At 42.7% G+C, this 20,206-nt stretch overlaps 1 protein-coding gene across 1 annotated transcript in view; it reads left to right on the top strand.

Annotated features, from left to right (window-relative positions):
- The window catches only part of GPN2 (GPN-loop GTPase 2), a 248,605-nt gene that overhangs the window by 76,956 nt on the left and 151,443 nt on the right, over positions 1-20,206 (top strand). The gene's annotated exons all lie outside the window — the stretch shown is intronic.

The raw sequence follows: 20,206 nt of genomic DNA, 5'->3' as shown, positions 1-20,206 counted from the left end.
GGTGTGCATATGTTAGGTAGCTGAATTGGCCTAGTTTGTTTGTTGAGTGATTGATTTGACTTGACATTTCTTTACTGAGAAAGTCCAGCTGGGTAGGTTCATAGATAAGTACTAGGCTAAATGCCCTTATGGGTCATCTTAAGCTTAGCCAGCTTCCCTCAAAAGTGAGAATCAAACCCTGTTCCATGTGTCTATGAGGCAGACACTTTAACTGTTATGCCAGTCCCCTCCCCATTTTCAGTGGTTGCCCAGGGAGAAAAACATATGATGGGGCTTGGTGTAATGGTTAAGGTGTTTACCTCACCGAAAAGAGATACAAGGTTTGATTCTCACTAAGGGACATTGGCTAGGCTTAAAATGACCCACCCACAAGGGCAGCTTGCCTATGAACTCCAAAGTATTACAAAAGCATTAAGAACAATAATTTTACAAGACTTACAAGATGGCTGCACATTGAGTAACAGCTTATTTCTAGCTCTCCCAGTGTGAAAACAGAAACTTAGTAGAGCAGGCCAGTAGACTTTTGTTTATGGGTAAATTTCAGTAACTAGCTAGTAAGTGCACTGCCTGGATGCCACGAATAAAGAAATACAGAAGACCCGGGAAAGACTCTGCTACAAAAAGTGAGAAAGAAACACTGACTGGGGAAAGTTCTGCAGCTTTTCAGCAAAAGGCAATGCAACCTTCAGACATGACTTCAGTAGCCTACAGGAAGATATAAGACAACTGCATACACACCTGGTTTAAATAAGTAAAAACACTTATGGCATATATCAGCACAAACAACAAAAAGGCTGGAAAAAATGGAAAACACTTTAAACAGATATTCAGGTGAGATGAGAAAGCTGTAAAAATCAGAGGTCGAAATGAAGAAAAGGCTGGCTGAATATGAGACTGCTCAGGATGACGTGTTTCAAAAAGTAATAGAATTGGAGGTCAGAGCATGTAGGGAAAACCTAAGATTTTCAGCTGTACCAGTGAAGCTGGAAGAAACGGACTGCATTAATTTTATGAAAACACAACTAAGCAACTGGACTGATATTCCACAGCAGTTGTTAGTTGAAAGGACACATTGTGTGTGTGCTCCAAACCTGGCTATAAAAAATCAGCCTAGACCTTTAATAGTAAAGATGCAATCCTACCAGCAGAAGGAGTTTATTCTGATAAAATTGTGGCAGAAGGACAAAGTACTAAAAGTGGGAGGCAGCAGAGTGTTTGTGGAGAATGATTACTTATTGTACACCAGACAGACTAGGAGCAAATTTATTCCACTATTCAGGGAATGTCGAGATGCAGGTGTGAGATTCAGACTGCTGTACCCAGCTGTCTTTAAGGTATTCTTCCCTGGCGGGACAAAAATCATTTTTTATGAAGTACATGCTAAGGAGTAAATGCAAAAGTTTGTCCAACAAAAATTAAGCTGTGAAACAGAAGATTCTGCTTCTTGGTCTTCTGGTAGTAAAGACCACAGAGGGACTGTATGAAAACTTTTCAAAATTTTCAACAGAAAGTGTTTGAGAGAAGGAAGAAAGCATGAGAGTTGACTAGAATAATCAAGAATATGTTGGAAATGAAGCAGAGACAGGATTTCTGAGATGAACAGTAAAAAAATTAGTAACTTAGTATAGGATTATAGTGCAAGATTTTTGTTTGTGAAATATGACCAAACAAGAAAATCTGGATATACTGGACTTTTTCAGAATTTGTTGGACTTGTGGGGACTGTAAAGCACATGCCTTACTTCATGTCATTAATGTTCAGAAAAGTGCTTTGGGCGGGGGAAGAGGAGGGAGAAAGTTAACTGTAAGTAAAGATCGTTTTTTTTTTTAAATGGTACCAATTTTATGGCAAGTGGTTTTCTTTACATGCTATAAAGTAAAATTTTCAGTTATTTTCAAGTGTAATGAGGATTATGTACAAGTGATGCTGTTATTTTTTTTCTTTTATTTCTCTCTCTCTATTCCTGCATGTAGGCACTGTAATGTATTAAAAAGATTGATGTGCTTTTTCTCATTCCTGCGTGGGGAAATGATTGGATTGATTTGGTAACATAAAACGAGCAATTAAGGCTTTTTTCTAGCAAATACATGTATGCTCAGTAACAATTTTGCAGCTGATCTTCATGTTTCCATGGAAGCAGTCTGATAAAGAGAAACTGGCTACAGTCTGGTGAAGAGTAATTGGCTGATGAATAAAAGAAAAGAGAAATTGTCTAGGAGATGATGTTCTCTGAAGGCATTTGGGGGCTTTCCCAAGGTAGTTAATGTTCTCTGAAAACATTCAGAGGTTTTCCCAGCTGGGAGAACTGTAAAGATAAGACAAAACCAATCAGCACTTAGTAAAAGCGCCGGCTGCACCATGCTTCTTAGCAAGGATGATCTTTCTTTTAGGTTAACTCATGTCTCTGCGTGTGGCTGTCAGTTTGGGACTTTTGTTCCTATTAGGAGGGTAAAACTTCAATATTTGAAGGTGTACATAGTTTTATGTATTATTATTAAGTTAGTAGACTTTAGAGGAGTACTGAGGGTGTGTTTGTTTTTTGTTTGAAGTCTTTCAACAAAACAAAGTTTTGTAAGATGTGACATAGGCTCAAATGTATACGACAAGAAATAACTATATACAAAGTTCAGCCTGCCTAACAGTGTATGCATGTAACAAAAGCTGGACCTAGACATTTTACAAAAAAGATTCTACATAAAAGGTGGGAATAATAACTTTTTAATATTATGATGCTTTCTTTAATGTCTTTTTAAATGGTCTCTCAGATAAATACAAACAAGAAAGAGTAATGAACTATATTTAAAAAAAAGGAGAGTGCAAATAGCTGTGTTACAGGAGACGCACTTACAAAGAACTGAGCGTGTTAATTTGATTAAAGAAAGGTTTTCAGGATGGTTATTCAGTAGAGTACCTGGGACATAGGAAAAGTGAAGTACCTATATTAATTGCAAGAGGAGCTCCAATAGTGATAGAAGTAGGTAAAGATAACAGTGGCAGATTTGTAGTACTAGGAGGCTATTGGCAAGGGTGGAGGAGGATTACACTGGCATGTATTTACATTCCACCTAAAACTGCTATAATGGAGCTCAAGAAAGTTCTGGGAGAAATAATCCAGTTTTCAGCAAGGGATATTACTTGTAAGTGGGGACTAGAATTTGATTTGCAGCAGTGAAGATGTGTGTGTGTGTGGGGGGGGCCCAGAAGGTAAAATATAACAAAGGAGGGTAGATATTTGAAGAAATTTATGAAAATCTTTGGCATGGAAGATATGAATTCAGTAATAGGTGTTCGGATTGAATTTATATATTATTCCCCAAGATATTAAAACTGGGCTAGGCTAGACAGAATTTACATTTCACAGGAACATGTGCATTTAATTGAAGGTCTTGATACCCACCCAATAACTATTTTAGATCATGGGCCAATAATAACTAAAATAAAAACACAGGGTAATGATATAAACATGAGACATTGGTGCTTTCCCACCTATCTGTTGAAAAAAGAGGAATTTAAGGATTGGGCACTGGATTATTCAGGAGCTGTTAGAGAGGATAGAAATTTAGAGTGGGATAAACTTAAGGTGGAGTTTAAAAATAGGGTAGAAATAAAAGAAAGGGAGCTATAGTTAAGAAGTAATAATTATTTAGAGGGACTGACAAATGTTAAAAGTATTGTAGAATGGGGGAATCTCACAGAACAAGAAGAGGATCAACTGCAGAATGCTAGGCAGAAGATAAGGGATTACCTCAATAATATGCACAAGCTTAGAAAGATTGCTGTTAAGCAGCTGTTTTTTTGATAACACTAGAGAACAAAACCTTTAATATGATGACTCAGGCTACAGAAAGTAGAAAGGGCGGTTGCCAAACTTAGTGGGGCTATAACAAAGAAGGTAACAAGATCCTGTAGAGGTATTAGAAATATTTTGGAAATTCTATGAGAGTCTCTATATAAAACAGAGAAATATGATGAGGCTCTGTTACTAACAGGATAGGAGGAGATGAGATAAACATTGTAATGTATAAACAATCTACAGGAAAGTCCCCAGGAATAGATGGTATTCCTGTGGAAGTTTGGAAGCTAGGAGGAAAACAACTGATAAAGATCTGGAAGGTTTTGTTTAACAGTATTTTAAGAGGAGAAGTACCACCATCGTGGAAAAAAGCAGTGGTAGCTGTAACACCTAAAGGGGGGGTAAGGATCCATCCGATCCAGCTTCATACAGGCCCATTTCAATACTAAACCATGGGTATATAATGTTCATGTTTTTAATGGATAAAATAATGGCAAAAATAATGCCAAAACTGATAGATATGGGTCACTGTGGTTTTGTAAAGAGGAGGCAAACATTTGACAACATTAACAACATTGATCCAGAGAGAAGCGGAATGTAAGAAAATATCATTGTTGGTGGTGGGTCTTGATGCAGAGAAAGTATTTTACAGAGTAAGCTGGACCTTTATGAGTAGGGCAATGGAAGCATTTGCATTTCCTGAAAAAAATATAAGGTTGATTAGCAGAATATACGAGGGATTGGAGGCTAACATTAAAGTGGGTGGGGTCCTCTCTGATAATTTTTGCTTGAGCAGAGGAACCAGGCAGGGGTGTTTTTTTCCCCTTTATTGTTTGCATTATGTTTAGAACCATTGGCAAAGAAAATAAGGGGCTGAAATTCAAGGATATAATTGGTTAGGTAGTGAAGAAAAGCTGGCTTTATTTGCAGATATTCTTTTATACCTGACAAACCCAGAAAAGACATTACAGTGTTGGGGAATATTTTGAGACAGTTTCAGATCTTTTCGGGATACAAAGTTAATGAAGCTTAAAAAAAGGCAATAGCAGAAAGTTATGTACCCATATATAAACTGGTTCAGGAATACCCATATTTATGGGGACATGATTAAAATGAAATATTTAGGAGTATGGATTAAACATAATTGTGGTGTGGCAGCTAAGGATATGTGGAAAGAGACTAAAGAGATGCTAATACAAAAACTGAGAAAATGGAAGCTTTGTTGTATGGATATAGATAGTAAGATACAAGTGGTTAACCTGTTTTTAGTCCCTTTAGTCTTGTACACAGGTCAGGCATATTTTTATCAGCCAGAGGAGAAATTGTGGGCGACAATAGGAATAGCTGAAAGACTTTAGCTGGAGGGGAAGGCAGCAAGAATCAAGTGGGATGGTACGATTCTTACAGTAGAACAGGGAGGCTTGGGATTATCCAATTTGAAGCAGAATTTCAGAGCTACACAGTTAAGACTTGTATACATAGCACAAGCAGAAAACTATAATGCAAAGTGGAAAGGGATGATGAAACACAGGGGAAGCTCAAGAAATGAGTTGAGACTGGGATTTTAGATGCAGGCCTTTAAGGAGAATAACCATAATCATGCAGAATTAGTAGCACATATAAAATCTTGCATGATGACTATAAGTGTCAGTCAGGGGAGGTTAGAAAGGATTCGGAAGAGAGATTGCATAAGCAATTCACAAAGAAACAATGGGAGTATATATGTATGTCTCCCAAATATGCAACAAAAATCTAAGGATTTTTGCCTGGAAATGTTTACATAGATGTTTTTATACCCCTAGTAGTCTCCAGAGAATTTTCCTCAGGTAGACAATAAATGTTGGAGGTGTGAAGGGGAAGAAAGAGGTAATTAGGAACATAATTTCTGGGAGTGCCGTGAGTTGGTGGACTTTAAGGATTCCCTGCGGGATGCACTGTCATTGATGCTGGGTGGGCAGATTGATCCCACAAGGGAGATGATTTTTCTAAGCTATGATACAGAATCGGAATTGCCTAGACATAGTAAACCCTTGCTGTATCTAATAATGGTGGCTGCCAAAAAAGCAATTACTAAAAAATGGAAATCAAAATCTAAACCAACTATACTGGAAGTAATGATTATAGTAACAGAGATGAAACAACTGGAGTTGACATCTTTAGAAAAGGGTAGGTGCAAACTACATAGGAAAAACATGAGAATTGTGGTAACAGTACATACAAGGGAGGAATGAGGTCTAAAAGGTGGCAGAAATGAAATGAACTATATAATGTTTGAGTGAGAAAGATTGGGTAGATTATAAGTGATGCATAATATTTGCAGCTGGGAGTGTCAGTATGGTTTGTGATGTAAAATGCTTGCGATTAGGAATGTGTCTGTGTGGTTTGCTTTCATCTATATAAATGTATGATTGCCTATGGTTTAATAAAGATGTTTCTTGTTTTAAAACAAAAAAGGCAGTAATTGAATAATTTATGTAATCTTGCTTAGGTTATATGATGTATAGCAATATATGTGAACTGTAATATTTGTTAATATAGTTTGATTACTTTTGTATGAAAGTAAATGTGCCTATGTTACAAGTGATAACAATATAGTCATAGAAAAACTTACTAAGCTAGGCATCAACCCCTGTATCACTAGGTGGGTTGCAAACTGGCTCATAGAATGAACCCACAGTGTGAAAGTAGCTGACTCCAGGTCAGACTGCCAACCAATCACAAGTGGAGTCCCACAGGGTTCGGTCCTGGGTCCCCTCCTGTTTGGTATCTACTTCTCTGAAGTCCAGGCCAACACGAAGGGACTCTGGCTGACAAAGTTCACAGATGATTGCAAGTTGGGAGATGTTATTAACTCCCCAAGTGATGCTGACATCCTACAGAAAGACCTCAATGAGACCAACGACTGATTGTCAGAACCAAGTTCAATGCCAAAAAATGTGTCTTCTTCCTCTTTGGGAAAAACCCAGTTCCCTTAAATTACCACGTTGATTGTAGTTCACTGAACACAGAAGGCGTTATAAGAGATCTGGGAACACAGGTTGACAGCAACTTCTCTTTTGACCACCACGTTGCCATTGTGGTCAGAAAGTCCTTCTGTGTGGCACATCTCATTACTAAGGGTTTTGCATCCAGGAAGAAAGAGGTCATTGTCTCCCTCTACTCTTCCCTCATTAGGCCAGTCATGGAGTACAATGCCCCATTTGGCATGTACCTCACTAGACACCTGCAACAACTGGAGAGGATCCTAGGTCTTAAACACTTGTCCTATATGGACAGACTCAAAAAACTCCAACTATTCTCTGTCTCATATCGCCTACTTGGAGACCATCTCTGCTTGACTTACAAAGGGATGTCTGACCCAGCCCAGTTATAAATGCTACATCTAAAGAAATCCCAATCCCTCCGCACCACACGCTCCAGAGACCTCAACCTCATTACCCCAATCAACAGAACATGCTGGAGGGACAGGTTCGTAACCCAGAGACTGCCCATGCTATAAAAAAGACTTCCCATGCATGTTAAGCAGAGCACGTCACTGGCCCTCTTCAAGAGAAATCTTAGAGTGGAAGGGAAATAGAAAATTCACCCCAGGGATCACTCCAGTGGCTCTACTCAGTAGAGCCAGTAGGAACTAAGGTTGGGTGGCACGATGCCAGGTAATCCTATGAGCTAGGCTTGTAAAGGCTCCAGGGCCATTAGCCTAGTACACACCAATGAACCTGTAAAGGTGTTTGAAAAAAAGTCAGATTGTCTAGAATGGTCTCTGATATGACCTTCAAAAAAAGAATTTTACAATGTTCAAAAATAGTACAAAAACATCTATAGTTTAAATAATTATACCAGATAAGACATGATGTGAAAACATTGGCTAAAATAGATACTACTAATATGACTGATTTTAAATTTTAGAGAAATTTTTCAGTTTGTAGAGAAATTAAAGGTAACTTAGTATAATAAATAGAAAAATCTATTGTATCCCTCGAAGTCTCAGAAAACCCAGTATGCAGCCTATACTGGGGGCAAAAACAAACCAACAAGAAACTTTGCAGTGTGAAGGATGTGAAGTTCACTCCTTGAATTATGTTATGCGCCTAGTTAACTAATAAAAATCGCTGTAAAATATGTACTACAAAATAATAGAGTAGAAAATAGTAGGTAGTACACTTCTTCTTTCGGCTGCTCCCGTTAGGGGTCGCCACAGCAGATCAACTGTTTCCATTTCTTCCTGTCCTCTGCATCTTGCTCTGTCACACCAACCACCTGCATGTCCTCTCTCACCACATCCATAAACCTTATCTTAGGCCTATCTCTTTTCCTGTTACCTGGCAGCTTCATCCTTAGCCTCTTTTTCCCAATGTACTCTGCATCCCTCCTCAGCACATGTCCAAACCAGTGTAATCTTGCCTCTCTGGCTTTGTCTCCAAACCTTCCAACCTGGGCTGACCCTCTAATATACTTATTCCTAATCCTGTCCATCCTCGTCACACCCAGTGCAAATCTTAACATCTTCAACTCTGCCACGTCAAGCTGTGACTCCTGCCTTTTTGTCAGTGCCACTGTCTCCAACCCATATAACATAGCTGGTCTCACTACCCTCTTGTAGACCTTCCCTTTCACTCTTACTGGTACTAGTCTGTCACAAATCACTCCTGACACTCTTCTCCACCCACTCCATCCTGCCTGTACTCTCTTCTTCACCTCTCTTCCACACTCACCATTACTCTGAACTGTTGATCCCAAGTACTTTAAACTCATCCACCTTCGCCACCTCTGCTTCCTGCATCCTCACCATTCTTCTATCCCCCCTCTCATTCACACACGTATATTCTGTTTTAGTCCTGCTGACCTTCATTCCTCTTCTCTCTAGAGCATATCTCCACCTCTCCAGGGTCTCCTCCACATGTTCCCTACTCTCACTACAGATCACAATGTCATCTGCAAACATCATAGTCCATGGGGACTCCTGTCTGATCTCATCTGTCAACCCGTCCATCACCTTTGCAAATAAGAAAGGGCTCAGAGCTGATCCTTGATGTAATCCCACCTCCAACTTAAACGCATCCATCACTCCCACCGGAGACCTCACCGCTGTCACACTACCCTTGTACATATCCTGTACCACTCTTATATAGTTCTCTGACACTCCCAACTTCCTCATACAATACCACAACTCCTTTCTAGGCACCCTGTCATATGCTTTCTCTAAATCCACAAAGAAACAATGCAACTCCTTCTGACCTTCTCTGTACTTCTCCATCAACACTGTCAGAGCAAACATCACATCTGTAGTTCTCTTTCACAGTTGAGTTAAAAACAGAATCTCCTTTATTGAAACACACAAACAAGCGATCCTAGCCGAGTATAATGAAAAGCATCAAACTCATTCGTTATTTATATACAATCAGTTTGTTTGGAGCGAGAGAGTGGTTAGTTACAGAGGGTGGTTCTTTTAAGAGTAATAAAAGCATTAAGCTCATTTCTTTAACTAAGTCCCCTTTGCCCCCTTAACACCATAGTGTAGACTTGAGACTGTGCTACCTTTGAACTGAAACTAAAAAGGTGTAGACAAATTAAAATATGCAAGAACAACTTATTAACACTTTATATAGGCTAGCATACTAATCCAGACTTTATTAATTAAGAAACTAACTCACTAACAAAATGACTAACAAAAAGATCTATCACTAGACATCTGTCAGAATAAATATTAATACATCTGAACTAAAACGCTTTATATATTCATATTTATTCTGATGTCTAGTGATATTTTGGTAGTCATTTTGTCAGTTTCTTAATAAAGTTTGGATTAGTAGTTTAGCCTATATAAAGTGTTAATAAGCTGTTCTTATATTATATATTTTAACTTGTCTGTAGCCTTTTAGTTTCAGTCCACTTGCACTGTGGTGTTAAAGGGGAAGGGGGACTTGGTTAAAGGAATGAGTGTAATGCTTTTATTGTCTTAACAGAATCACCTTCTGTAACTGCTCCCTTGCTCCAAATAACCTCATTATATATACATAATGAATGATCTGATGTTATCGGTCTTCATTCATCATTGACCTTTGGGCACTCTGTTCCAGTCCTCTGAACCGGCTCGGCTGCTATATAGCTTGCACCAGCCAAAAACTCTAGAGCCAAGATCTACCCACAATACCCCTCTCCACATTCCCTCAAATCTTGTTTGCTGCTATTGTCTCAAGATAGTCAGCCGTTCCTCTCGCAGCCAAGTAAAAATTTCTTTATTTTTGCAAATGTTTCTCATCCTTTATACGTGTTATATATATGTATTATATGTATGTGTCTGTGTGTGTGTGTGTGTGTATATATATATATATATATATATATATATATATATATATATATATATATATATATATATATATATATATATATACACACACACACACACACACACACACACACACACACACACACACACACACACACACACATATACACATACACACACATGTATACATGAAATATTTTATATTTAATTTCTGTTATATTTAGTCTCTACCTGCCTTTTTTATCCCCATACCTGGTATTCTCTCTATCATCATTGGTAGCCCCCTCCTTTTCCTTTTCTACGTCATCAAATAGCTGTCTGTCTCTCTTACCATAGTTGGTATTTTCTTCTCTTTACCAATCCTTGGTATTTCTTTCTACCATAGTTGATAGTTTTTTCCTGCTGTCCTTTTCTGCATGAGTGTTTGTGTGATAGTGTTCCCACCAATTGATTCCTGTCCTTTCTTTTGTCAACATGGCTGATTAAACCAAAAGGCCCTGCAGAGTTTAAACAGTGCCAGGATTGCAGACGAAGGATACCCAATTAAGATGGGCACTCTTTTTGTGTTTATTGTGTTAGGCGCAACTCATTTGGACCAAGAATGTTTTGTCTGCCAAGTCTTTAGTAACAGGGCCTTGGTTGTGCATAAAAATAAATTTAATATTGAAAGGTTTACTTAACTCTTCTTTCCAAGAAGCCTTGTGCAAGACTGCTCCATCTCCATTAAAATCTGACCATGGTATGAAGAAAAGTTACTTGGTGCCGACTACTTTGACACCGGTGGCAAAAAAACATAAGCCTTCTGTCACCTCCACATCTGCAGAACCGAAGGCTAAGGTTCTGAGACTGTCGGAACAGACAACCTCCTTGGCACCGGCTGCTACTACAGCACCACAAGTCTTGGCACCCATCTCATCAGCACAGACTTCTTTAGTTTCCCAGTCGGTGCCGACCTCGCCTACTGCACCACAGCAGACTTTACCCATCCCCCCCCAGTGCCAAAATCAGAAATGATGTACTTACTCAGGACAAGATATTCCAGTTCCATCGATCCCTTTGTGGGACAACTTCCTAGTCCTTTTTTGGAAAGGCCGGAATCCCCCTCTGGATTATCTGTCCATTTCTCAAGGAGTCTCACTGAAGTAGATGTCGTGAGGTTGGTTAATCAGCTTGTAGTGGCCAAGGGTCTTTCTGTTTCCTCCCACTCTCCTCCCCGTTCTGAAGTTGGAGCATTTTCTCCCAGGACTCAACAAGTCTTCCTCCTCTGAGGGTTTAGAGCTTTCTACTCTGATCCCTCCGGTTACAGATGCTCTGGTACTGACAGCCCATCCTCCTTCAGTGCCAAAATCTGCCCTGACTTCTTTGGTAGACTCCCAGGGCAGTAGCTCTGCTGTCAGGTCTGAGAGTTTCAGACCGGCCCCAGCTTTTTTATTAGGGGTCGTCCTTAACTCTGGGAACTTTGGCCGCTGTGGGCTCTTCCTGGGCTCCTGCTTCGGAGGTGGGTCTTTTGGTGTGGGGTGTGACTTCTTTTCCAGGCTCCCATCCCTCTTCGGGGGGGGGGGGGGCTTGCCTTCCAGGTTATGGAGAGGGCCTTGGCCTCTGCAGGCTCTCAGCTGGCTCCTTCTGTCAGAGTTGTGTTCCCAGACTCTTCCTTGCTCAGAGCTGCCACCATCCTCCATGGCCAGGCAGCGAGCACTAAAGCTGTAAGCTACCCCTGTACAAGGCCCCTCTTTTTTCAGATTGCTCCTCAGAGATCTCCACTGAGGAACTACCCCCAAAAGATGTGCAAGAGGAAGCACTTTTTTCCCAGAAGAATCTGTCACCGAGGACACAAACTTTGATGTGGAGGCCCCCCCCTTCACCCCCGGAAGACTTCTCCTTGGTAGACGTCCTAGAGATCCTTAAACAGAGAGGTAACTGGCAGCCCAAAGATCCAACCTCTGAGGAATCAATGTACTTGCAAGCTTTTGGTGCTCACCAATCTACTTTTTGGGTGTCCCCTCCCACTGACTATGTTATTAAATTGATCGCGCAGCAGGCATGGAAGGCTCCTGATTCCAGAGCCGATTCCCCAGAGGCCAGACAGAATTTTTTCAGCATCTACTGCTAAGCCTCTGATTAGTCCCACTGTTCATCCCCCTAATCTAGAGTCTAGGACGATGGACAGATTTGGAAAGCGGGTGTATGCTTCATCGACCTTCGCCCTAAGCTCTTTGAATTTTATGGCACACTTCACTAGGCTCGAGAGGGATCTGATCAAGGAGATGACCTTCAAGAATGCAACTGCAGTCATAACATGTGGGTTGTCCTGCCTCAGGCAGCCCTCGGTCGGCCGGATTCCAAAGTCTGGGTCCGACTTCGGCTGATGTCGCATTTCTCTCCGACGTCAGAGCGGCTGGAGTACATAAGCATCAGCCAACGCCATTTTCTTCAGTCTTTCTTGCCGCGCGGTGCCCGAAGCAGAAGCAGTTCGCAAGTGCCGGTCGGTCAGCTCCTGTATTCTACGATACTGAAGTCATCAAAAAGCTAAGTACCCCATTGGGGACCTTTTCTTGCCTCAGCCGATGTCAGAAATTACTGAAAAAGTTAACAATTGTATTTTTTGTGGTAAACAAATACCTCATAAGGATTTCCACTCTTACTGCCTCCCTTGCCTGCGCCCAGACCACGACGTCTGGGCCTGTGTAGCCTGTGCTCGCTTCAACAAGCGCACTCTCAGGCGCCGGGCGGAGTTCGCTGAAGATTTTTTCGGCGATAAATTTGCTTACACCATGCCGTCGGATCTTCCGACATCGCAAACTCCCAAAAAGCGAAAAGACCGGGACCGACATCATCGGCCCGCGTCTACCACCGCCTCCACGCCAAAACCTAGCGCGAGTGCTCCGGTTCCCTCTGAGACGGTTTCTCCACCGCTCCGAACCGAAGACATCGCATTACCGACGACTCCGATTCCAGACATTACTCCGCCAGTTATAGACTTTCCTCCGGATACCGAAACAGAGGAAATGCCCGAGACCATTGCTGTAGACAAGGTCACTCCTGCACATGGAGCTGCCAGGCCTCCTATGGCCATGTCTATTAAGGCCTACACTAGGGCTAAGGCAGCCAGCCAGCAAAACAAAGCATATTGCTTCCAAATCCTTACCTCAGCCGACTCCGGAGACACAAATTATGTCCATGGCTGCTGATTTAATTTCCATGATCAGAGGTTCACAGGCCCATCCTGAGAGAGCATCCCAGCCTCCTCCTGATAAAAGGCCCCGGGTTGAACCCTCTGACCCTTCTCCTTCAGATGAAGACTCGGAGGGCTCTGTCCACTCTTATAGCCAGGAAGAGCTCTTCCAGACCTATGAGGACTCGGATGCAGAAGATTCCATACCTTCGGCCTCCCCTCCTGAGGATATTTCTTTTGGGGAAGTTCTGCACACCATGAGGGAACATTTCAAGTGGCAGGGTCAGGAATATTCTGATTCTAGGAAACGCCTTAGGACTTTCCTTAAGAAGCCTCAGCACAGGCCCTTAGCTATTCCTCCTGTACTTGATGTTCTGGATGATTTGTATTCTGATTCTAGTGCTACCCCTGATTCTCTTCCTCCTGCTCCAGCCAAGCCAGACAGGTATTACAGGGTCCCAGAACTCATTCCCATTTATTCAGGGCCCATACTGCTGACTTGGAAACTATTTCACAGGGGCCTAAAGGAGTTTCAGCCTCCACCTCAAAAAATCCTTTGCCCTCCAACAGGGAAGCTAGGTCATTAGGGAGATGGGGTAAAAAGGTTTACACATCCACTACTTTATCTATGAGAGCTTTAAATTGCCTTTTTCATATGTTCCAATATCAGGATTATCTCTTAGAAGATTTACAAAAAACATTAGCTTCTCCTGATCCTTTAGACAGGAAGTCTTTGCAGGAAGCTGTACATAACACTCAGCAAGTAAGCAATCACTTCCTGCAGTGTGGATATGATGCACTGGAAGCTTCATGTAGGGCAGCTATGACAGGGGCAGTGATGCGTAGACATGCTTGGTTAAAAGATCAACCTCTACCAGATCATGTAAAAGCAAAACTTCTGGATGCACCTTTGGAAAAGAACAAGCTTTTGGTGCAAATGCTAAGGATGTGTTAAAGACCATCGAAGAAAAAGCAAAATCTGTTCAGACTGTGAAAGATTTCCTCCAGGTTCAACCCCCCAGATTCAGTAGGAATTGGCCTTCGAAAAACTGGTCCTTTCCTAATCCAGAAAAGTTTCAAAGGGGTAAGAACAGACGTGGCCGAGGAAGAGGCCAATACAGAGGCCCTTACAGGGGTCGACAATGGCAGCCAGGAAACCAAAGAAGTGACGCAGGGGTTTCACCTGCCCAACAACCACAAACTCAATGACTTTCCTCTACTACCGCCTACCAGGGAACAACTAGAAGCTCCCTTGGGCGGGAAATTATCTCTGTTTGCAGAAAACTGGCACAGACTGACAAAGAACAAATGGATTTTGGACATTATAGACCGAGGGTACAGGTTTCATTTTCATACCTTACCAAGAAAACAAGGCATGCCAAATCTACCACAACATCAAAGGGCAGAGGCTATCAAGCAAATCACTCTGCTGACTCGAATGAAAGCAATAGAAAGAGTTCCACAACAAGAACAGGGGTTTTACTCAAGACTGTTCCTTGTTCCAAGAAAAGAATCTCAATGGAGGCCAATACTGGACTTGTCCGCATTAAACACCTTTCTCATAGTACCAAAGTTCAAAATGCTGACTCTACAGCAACTCCTTCCCATGCTGGGCAAGGAGTCATGGCTGATTACTCTGGACCTCAAGGAGGCATACCTGCATGTCCCTATCAGACACAGCTGCAGAAGATACCTCAGATTTCTTGCAGGGCCAGAGCATTATCAATTCTCAGCATTGCCATTTGGCTTATCTACTGCGCCCAGAGTATTTACAAAATGTCTGGCTTCAGTAATTGCTCATTGCAGGCTCCAGGGTATACACATTTACCCGTACCTGGACGACTGCCTCATACAAGCGGACGACAAATTGATGTTGACAAAAAACCTGGATTATGTCATACGATTACTTCAAGCTCTGGGATACACAGTCAACTTCCAAAAGTCAAGACTGCAGCCATCCCGGCAAATAATCTTCTTAGGAGCCAAACTAGACACAGCCTCTCAGATGGCTTACCTGACAGAAGACAAACAAGAGAAGTTAACTAAATACTTCAAAGGTTTAGCAAAACTCACCCAGATGACTGCAAGGAGATTCCTACAGGCCCTGGGTTACATGGCATCCTGCATTCTACTGGTTCCATTAGCAAAACTACATAACACAGGTATGTCATTCAAAAAACCACAGATAACACAGACCATGACTACAGACGCCTCGGACCTTGGATGGGGGGCGCACATGGAAGGCAGGTGTATACAAGGACAATGGTCTCCAAAGGAAACACATCTGCATATAAACCAAAAGGAAATGCTGGCAGTAATGCATGCTATCGAGGCTTTTCAGCACCAACTCCAGCAAGGCCATTTAATGATACGGACAGACAACACCACTGTGATGTGGTACATAAACAAGCAGGGGCACCCACTCTTACCCCTTTGCAGACTGACAATGCAGCTTTGGGAGAAATCACTGAGTCTAAACATCCAGTTACAATCCCAGTTTGTTCCAGGAAAAGACAATGTGTTGGCGGACAGCCTAAGCAGGAATTTCACAGATCCACACGAGTGGAGGTTACATCCGAAGGCTTTCAGACAACTGACTTCGACATGGGGCAAGCCAGAAGTGGACCTATTTGCCTCTCACCTCAATCATCTTCTACCAAAATTTTGCACAAGGACATACCATCCAAAGGCTTGGAAAATAGATGCTCTTTCATTCAACTGGAACTCCCTAGCAATCTATGCATTCCCACCTCTGCCACTGATGACCTCAGTATTACTAAAGATCAAAGCAGAGAAGCCCAAGGGAATCATAATAGCTCGGATTGGCCAAGACAACACTGGTACCCACTACTACGGAGCATATGTCACACCAGGAGGTGGGCCCTCCCTCAGTGGCCTCTACTTTTGACTCAACACAATTTCGAAACACTGCATCCAAACCTTCAGACACTGCAGCTAACAGCCTGGGAGATCCCATAAATAACTTCAGCTTATCTCTCTCCAAGGAAGTTCAGCGGATACTAACAGAGGCTCGAAGACCATCCACCAGAAAGGTTTACTTAGCAAAGTGGAAAAGATTCAGCAATTGGAATGCCAGCAAGGGACATGATGCATCATTACTGAACATCCCACTCATCTTGGAATATTTGGCAGATATGTTATAGAGCGGCCTCTCATATTCTTCAATAAAGATACATGCATCTGCTATTTCAGCTAGATACAACACTGATCCTCCTGTTTTCTCTCACCCCTTACTAAGACAATTCCTCAGGGGAATCAAGAACATTAAGCCATCAAGAAAGGCCCCAGTGCCAGCTTGGGACCTCAATTTTGTCTTAGAAAAACTGACTCTACCTCCTTTTGAGCCAGCAGCTTCAGTTGACTTGCAATTTCTCTCATGGAAAACAGCGTTTCTGTTGGCAATTACCTCAGCAAGAAGGGTTTCGGAGCTACAGGCCCTAATGGCAATACCACCCTTTATTATTTTCCACAGAGACAGGGTTTCATTAAGGACCAACCCGACTTTTATGCCAAAGGTGGTATCTAAGGTTTCTCTAAATCAAGCCATTCATCTGCCTGCTTTCTTCCCCAATCCTGAGAATAAGGGGGAAAGACTTTTACATACCTTGGACATTCATAGACAACTTCGATACTACCTGGACAGAACCAAGGCCAGTAGGAAGTCTGAACAGCTTTTTGTAGCTTACGCCCCTGCAGTCCAAGGAAAAGCAATTTCAAAACAGACTATTTCTAAATGGATTGGACATTGCATCAGATTCTGTTATTCCTTTCATGGGAAGACTGTTCCAGCCTATGTCAGACCACATTCCACCAGAGCTACAGCCACCTCTACAGCATTTTTAAGAGGGGTGCCTACAAAGGACATTCTAGAAGCTGCTACATGGAGCTCCGTGCATACATTCTCCAAACACTACAATCTCCCTCTATATTCCAGATCCAGAGCAGGCTTTGCTTCGGCAGTCTTGCAGGGTTTGATTACCACACCATCTCTTTCCTAGAGCATACCAGCACCACCAGCTAAGCTATGGTATTCTACCCACATGTTATGACTGCAGTTGCATTCTTGAAGGACATAGTACAGTTTTGTACCTACCATAAATGTAGATGTCCGATAGACATGCAACTGCAGTCGGGTTTTCCCTCCCTCCATACCCCTCTATGCCTAGGGTCCACTCCTATCCCCCTTACTCTTAGCTGGGGATATCTGTTATGGTGTATTTGTTTTATTGCTCATGTATTTGTTTGGAATCCTGTTTTTGTCTTCCAATTTGATTACAGCCTTCCTTGGAGGGCACCTGGCATCTGGGGCAAGAAACACTGAAGAAAATGGCGTTGGCTGATGCTTATGTACTCCAGCCGCTCTGACATCGGAGAGAAATGCGACATCAGCCGACGTCGGACCCAGACTTTGGAATCCGGCCGACCGAGGGCTGCCTGAGGCAGGACAACCCACATGTTATGACTGCAGTTGCATGTCTATCGGACATCTACATTTATGGTAGGTACAAAACTGTACTTTGTCCGATACCCTCATAGGAGCTGTGTCCGAGGAGGTGCAGGATAAAGTTGCCTCTCGGCTAGCCACCTTGGAGTCTTATTTCTAACTTGTTCATGAGGCTCATTGCACATGCAGCTGAAAGGATGACCAGGGCAGTGGGTTCACGCGTTGCCTTAAGGCATCATGCCTGGATGCGCTTGTATGAGTTTGCAGAGCCATTTAAGTCTTCCTTCATCAATGCTCCCTTTGACAGATTATCTTTGTTCGGCCCCAAAGTCAAAGAAACTCTAGCCAGGTGCGAGGAGGATAGAAAGATCCTATCTGCAGTGGGCATACATTTTTTCTGCTTCCCAGTGGTCTTACTCTAGGAATAAGAGAAGCGGAAAGATGTGGCTCAAAGTCCCAAGGGTCTTTTTGTGATGCACATGGCACTGGCTCCCTTTGACAGTGAGGGGTGCTCTAATGGCAGACGTCGACCCTGCAGCAGAGGTGGCCTGCAAAATCAGGGTTCTAGGAATTCTTTCTCTGGACAACCCTACCAGCGCTCCTGAAAGGAGGCCTGATTGCTTACCTCTGGAAGCAGTCAAGGGAAGACTTTCACTGCACTCAACAGCCTGGTGACAACTTCCTATATTTTGGTGCAGAAGATTATTACCAGAGTTTACCATATCCCCTTCAGTCTTTTCCCAATGTCACAAAGAAAACTCCCTGATGTGCCACTCAATCAGAGGGACCAAGCAGCCTTAGAAATTCAAAAGCTGCTAGAAAAAAAAGTCCTCCAAGAAGTCTCACCAGACCAGATAGGATTTGGGTTTTACTCATGGTTGCTTTTGGTGCCAAAAAAGACAGGGGACTTGAGACCAGTTTTGGATTTCAGCCTTCTGAGCAAGGTTGTTCAGCAAACACAATTCCGGATGGTCACAGTTCAGTCTATAATTCTTTTTCTAGAGGAAGATGATTGGATGTGCTGTATAGACCTTCAAGACGCATATTACCACATATAAAAGTGGACAAGTGCTCCAGAAGGTTTCTCTGCTTTTGGCTAGGAGCCAGTCATTTCCAGTTAAGAGTGTTGCCCTTTGGTCTCACCACAGCCCCCAGGGTGTTCACCAAGTACATGGTGGCAGTTACAGCTCACTTGAGACTGCAAAGATTCCGGGTGTTTCCTTATATAGATGACTTGACTCATCACCGCTCCCACCAGGCATCTACCGCTGCAAGCCTCACACTTCATTCTGCACCTGTTCACTCGTATGGGTATTAACAGTGAATCAAGAAATGTCCCAAGTAACTCCTATTCATGACCTAGAGTTCATAAGAGCCAGTCTGAATACAATCTTTTGTGTTAGCTTCCCTTCCTCTTTACAGACTGCAGAAGATAAAATCCCAGGTAAAAGCCATTCTCTCCAGAGACAAAGTTCCTGCTGTTCTAGTCCTCCAAACTTTAGTGTCCATGGCAGTGGCCATTACCTTGATACCTCTAGCAAGATTTCACATGAGGCTACATCAGTGGCTCTTGGCTTCCCCAATGGTCCATCTGATGCATCCGGTGACGTACCCAATCCTAATCAGTAGTTGCTGCAAGGAGGACTTTTCCTGGTGGATGGAATCTGAGGAAATTCTTTTGGACTGTCCCTTCATTCCCCCTCAACTCAAGGCCATTGTGACCACAGATGCCTCCCAGATGGGAGGTGGAGGGTGCCATTATCTGGGAAGAACAGTCCAATGCACTTGGTCGCAGGTAGAGGCCAATCTGCATGTCAATGTCCTGGAATTGAGAGCAGCGCTGTTAGGCCGTTGCAAGCCTTTCAATCTGTCCTCCCTCTAGTAACAATTGCAGTTCAGTCAGACATGTCAGTGGTATGGTACATCAACAGGCAGGGTAGAACCAAGTCTTATCCCCTGTGTCGGGAAACTGAGTGTGGCAATGGGTGATATCCTCCAACCACTTTCTAACAGCAATGTACATCCCTAGGAGCTCCAGCATGATAGCGGACAAACTTAGCAGATGCATTCTCTTGCCTCACAAGTGGTCTCTCAATCCCAGGGTGACGAAGGAGATTTTTGTTACTTGGACCACCCTTGCAGCAACCTCTTTGCATCACCCCATGAACAACAAATGCAGCAGCTACTTTGCCATAATTCCCCCTCAGAGGGAGTCCCCAAGAGATGCTCTTCTTCTCAATTTGCCCTCTGGTCATCTCTACACCCCACCCCTTCTCTCTCATTCCCCTCTTTTTGAAGAAAGCTCACAGGCTGATAAGCAAAGTGATCCTCATTGCACCCTTCTGACCCCGACAAGTCTGGTTCCCCTTCCTTTGCCCTCATGTAATTTACCATCCATGGATTCTGGACCCAGTTCCAGACACTACTTTCTCATCCGCAGGGACTGGTGCACCCCAACCTTCAGAATCTCAAGCTTACAGCTTGGTT

This window comes from Protopterus annectens, chromosome 1.part1 (genome assembly GCF_019279795.1).
Source record: "Protopterus annectens isolate FY-2018-M chromosome 1.part1, PAN1.0, whole genome shotgun sequence".
Taxonomy (NCBI): Eukaryota; Metazoa; Chordata; order Ceratodontiformes; family Protopteridae; genus Protopterus; species Protopterus annectens.
The sequence above is the reverse complement of the archived record's forward strand: the minus strand, read 5'-3'. Positions and strand labels throughout refer to the sequence as shown.